Below are 4484 nucleotides of genomic sequence, written 5' to 3'. Positions count from 1 at the left end.
TTTTGCCTTTTCGTACTGTTCATGGGGTTCTCAAGGCAAGAATACTGAAGTGGTTTGCCATTCCCTTCTCCAGTGGACCACATTCTGTCAGATCTCTCCACCATGACCTGCCCATCTTGGGTTGCCCCACGGGCATGGCTTAGTTTCACTGAGTTAGACAAGGCTGTGGTCCTAGTGTGATTAGATTGACTAGTTTTCTGTGAGTATGGTTTCAGTGTGTCTGCCCTCTCTTACCTTGGGCGTGGGGTTCTCTTCACAGCTACTCCAGCAAAGCGCAGCCGCTGCTCCTTACCTTGGACGAGGGGTATCTCCTCACCGCCTCCCTTCCTGACCTTCAACGTGGGATAGCTCCTCTAGGCCCTCCTGCACCCTCGCAGTCATGGCTCCTTGGACGTGGGGTTGCTCCTCACGGCCGCCACCCCTGACCTCGGACGCAGGGTAGCTCCTCTCGGCCACCCTCCCTGATCTCGGATGCGGGGTAGCTCCTCTCGGTCGTTCCTGTGCAGTCACAGCCTGGCACTCTCGGCCACTGCCCCTGACCTCGGACGTGGGGTAACTTCTCTTGGCTGCCACCCTTCAGGCACGGGGTCCTCCTGGCTTCTGCCCGACCTCAGACGTGGGGTAGCTCCTTTCGGCCGCGCTTAGTGCGCCGGTCGTCGCAGCCGCCTGTGTGTCTTAAACGACAGAAATTTCTTCCTCCCAGTTCTGAAAGCTGAGGAACCCAAGACCTGCTTTTTGTGTCCACTCTAATAAATATATTTGTTAGATGAATGGTGTTGGAGAAGACTCTTGAGAGTCCCTTGGACTGCAAGGAGATCCAATCAGTTCATCCTAAAGGAGATTAGACCTGAATATTCATTGGAAGGACTGATGCTGAAGCTTAAACTCCAATACTTCGGCTACCTGATGTGAAGAACTGACTCACTGGAAAAGACCCTGATGCTGGGAAAGACTGAAGGCAAGAGGAGAAGGGGACGACAGAAGATGAGATGCTTGGATGGCATCACCGACTCAAAGGACGTAAGAGTTTGAGTCAACTCTGGGAGTTGGTGATGGACAGGGAGGCCTGGCGTGCTGCAGTCCATGGGGTGCCAAAGAGTCGGACACGACTGAGCGACTGAACTGAACTGATCTTGGCAGCTGGCCAACTTGCACTGTTGCCCTTATAAAAATAAAAGTTGGGGGCTTCCCTGGCGGCTCACTGGTGAGGAATCCGCCTGCCAATGCAGGAGACAGGGGTTCGAGCCCTGGTCCAGGAAGATCCCAGATGCTGAGGAACAACTAAGCCTGTGCAAGACAACAATTGAGCCCAAGAGCTACAACTGCGGAGCCCGTGGGCCTCAACTACTGAGGCCGATGTGCCCTAAGAGCTGTGCTCCACACAGGAGAAGCCACCACGATGAGAGGCCCACGAACAGCAGCTAGAGCAGCCCCCGCTCATCGCAACTAGAGAGAAACCTGCACAGCAAGGACGAAGACCCAGCCCAGCCAAAAATGAATAATAAAAAATTTTAAAACTGTAGGAAAAAGAAAAGTTAGCAGAGACAGACATGTCTCTCACTTCTCTTTATAAGGGCACCAATCCTATTTATGAGGGCCTCCTTCTAACAACCTAATTCTTCTAATACCTCCCAAGGGCTCACCTCCAAATACCAACACGCTGGAGATTCAGGCTTCAGCATTTGAATTGGGGGTGGGGGGTGGGCACAAGCATTCAGGCCGCAGCTGATGACATCAGACAGCCTCCCAGGGCACAGGGCAGGGTGGGGAACGCTGGAGATGAGATCTGGCCCGGCAACAGGAAGAGGCGAGTCCTTCACTGAAACGTGCCCGTGTGGTTGCCATCCACCGCTGTGCTTGGGTGCCGCCACATTGGACAGAGAGCCAGAAGCCGGGTTTCAGTTTCCTCTAGCCTTCTGGCACGAATCTCTCCCACAGAGTTAACGTGGGGGAAAGATCCTGGCTCAGGCAAATTGTCCTGAGGAGAGGGGCTGGCCCTGAGAGAATGGACGGAAAGAGAGAAAGGGAGAAAAACCCATCTGACTCTGGGGGGGCAGGGCTGGGAAGGAAGGCTGGGAGCTGGTATGGGTTGAGCTGTGTCGCTACAAAAATCCCTGTGTTGTGACTTCCCTGGTGGCGCAGTGGGTAAGAATCCACCTGCCAATGCAGGGGAGACGGGTTCGATCCCTGGCCCCAGAAGATTCCACTTGCTGTGGGGCAGCTAAGCCTATGTGCCTAGAGCCTGTGCTCCACAAGAGAAGCCGCTGCAACTAGAGAAAGCCCTCACGCAGCAACTGAGAGCCAGTGCAACCAAAAGTTAAAAACATTAATAAATTAAAAAAAAAAAAGGGACTTCCCTGGTGGTCCAGTGGTTGACAGTCCACCTTGCAATGCAGGGGACACAGGTTCGAGCCCTGGATGGGGAACTAAGATCCCACATGCTGCAGAGGAAGCAACAACTGAGCCCTCTCACTCCAAAGCCCATGCACCACACAATGAGAGTCTGTACGCAGCAACAGAAGATCCTGTGAGAAGCAACTAGACCTGATGCAGCCAAATAAAAAAAAAAAAAAACATTAATAAATTAAAATTCCTGTGTGGAAGTCCTACCCCCAGAACCTCAGAATGCCATTGTATTTGGAGACAGGATGTTTCCAGATGTGATTAAATTAAAATGAGGTCATTAGGTAGGCCCTAGTTCATTATGACTGCTGTCCTTACAAGAAGAGGAACTCTGGACACACGCATGTACTGAGGGAAGACGTAAAGTCACGTGGGGAGTGGCTGTCTGCAAGCCAAGGGGAGGGGCTGGGAGCAGATCACCTCCCTCACCAGGAAACCAGCTCTGCTGCTAAGTCACTTCAGTCGTGTCCGACTCTGTGCGACCCCACAGACGGCAGCCCACCAGGCTCCCCGTCCCTGGGATTCTCCAGGCAAGAACACTGGAGTGGGTTGCCATTTCCTTCTCCAATGCATGAAAGTGAAGTCGCTCAGTCGTGTCCGACTCTTCGCTACCCCATGGACTGCAGCCTACCAGGCTCCTCCATCCATGGGATTTTCCAGGCAAAAGTACTAGAGTGGGGTGCCATTGCCTTCTCCTAAACCAGCTCTGCCGACACCTAAATCTCAGTCTTCAAGCCTCTAGAACTGAGAGGTCATGAATGTCTGTGGTCTAAGCCACCCCGTCTGTGGTGCTCTGCCACCACAAACTCTGCTAGAGTTTGGTAGCGCTAGCAAACTAGTACAGCAGCCTCCAATATGGCCAACAATCCTCACCTCTGGGTATCACACCCTCAGGTTGGTTCCTCCCACACTAAATCGGGCTGCTCTGTGTGACGGACTGGGCACAACAGAAGTGACACTGTGTGACGAGGTAAGGCTCCCTGGTAGGTTTCCACCTTGGTCGTTTGGGCTCTCTCTCTGGAAGAATCCAGCTGCCATATTGTAAGGACACTCAAGTAACCCCACAGAGATCCACATCAAAGGAATCTGGCCAAGAGCCAAGAGCCAGCAACAATTTTCCAGCCATGGAAGTCGACCCCAGTCAAGCCTTCAGATGACTGTGGCCCTACCTGACAGCAACTTCCCTGATTTCCCAAACACAGTCACTCAGGTAAGCCACTCCCTAATTCCTGACCCACAGAAACTGCTGTTATTGTTGTTTAGTCCCTCAGTCGTGTCTGACTCTTTGTGACGCCATGGACTGTAGCCCACTGGGCTCCTCTGACCCTAGGATTTCCCAGGCAAGAATACTGTGCGACCCAGAGACCGAACCCAGGTCTCCTGCATTGGCACAGATTCTTCACTACTGAACTACTAGGGAAGCCCACAGAAACCATAAGTAATGACAAATTATTGTTGTGACTTTAAGGTAATGAGCTTTGGGGTAATTCATTACACAGAACAGGCAGCTAATATATAACCTCCCTCTCCTTCAGACCCTTCTCCTGCTTTAACATCCCTGTATCCTTAACCCCACATCATGATGACACCATCAAGGCCTTAAGAAGTAATGTGCATGCATGCTAAGTCACTTCAGTTGTGCCTGACTCTTTGCGACCCCATGGACTGTAGCCTGCCAGGCTCCTCTGTCCACAGAGCTCTCCAGGCAAGAATACTGGAGTGGGTTGCCATGCCCTCATCCAGGGAATCCTCCCGACCCAGGGATCGAACCTGAGTCGTGTTTGACTGGCACTGGCAGGCGGGTTCTTTACCACTAGCACCGCCTGGGAAGCCCCTAAAGAAGTAAACGGGGCCGCTAAATGGCTCTCGGGAGATACAATATTACCAATATATGAACAGAAAGGTGTTCAGCCTCACAAGGATGTGAAGAAACGGAAATTCAAATTTAAAAAGACACTTGGAGAGGGTTTTCAAACAGGAAAGAGATGTGACTGAAATGTTTTCCAAGCCAGTGCAGCTGTGTTCAGAGGAAATTTTAAGTGAACCTAAATAACTGTATGTTACTTTTTTAATATCCAAAA

This window comes from Bos javanicus, chromosome 18, assembly GCF_032452875.1.
Source record: "Bos javanicus breed banteng chromosome 18, ARS-OSU_banteng_1.0, whole genome shotgun sequence".
In the NCBI taxonomy this organism is placed as follows: domain Eukaryota; kingdom Metazoa; phylum Chordata; class Mammalia; order Artiodactyla; family Bovidae; genus Bos; species Bos javanicus.
The sequence above is the reverse complement of the archived record's forward strand: the minus strand, read 5'-3'. Positions refer to the sequence as shown.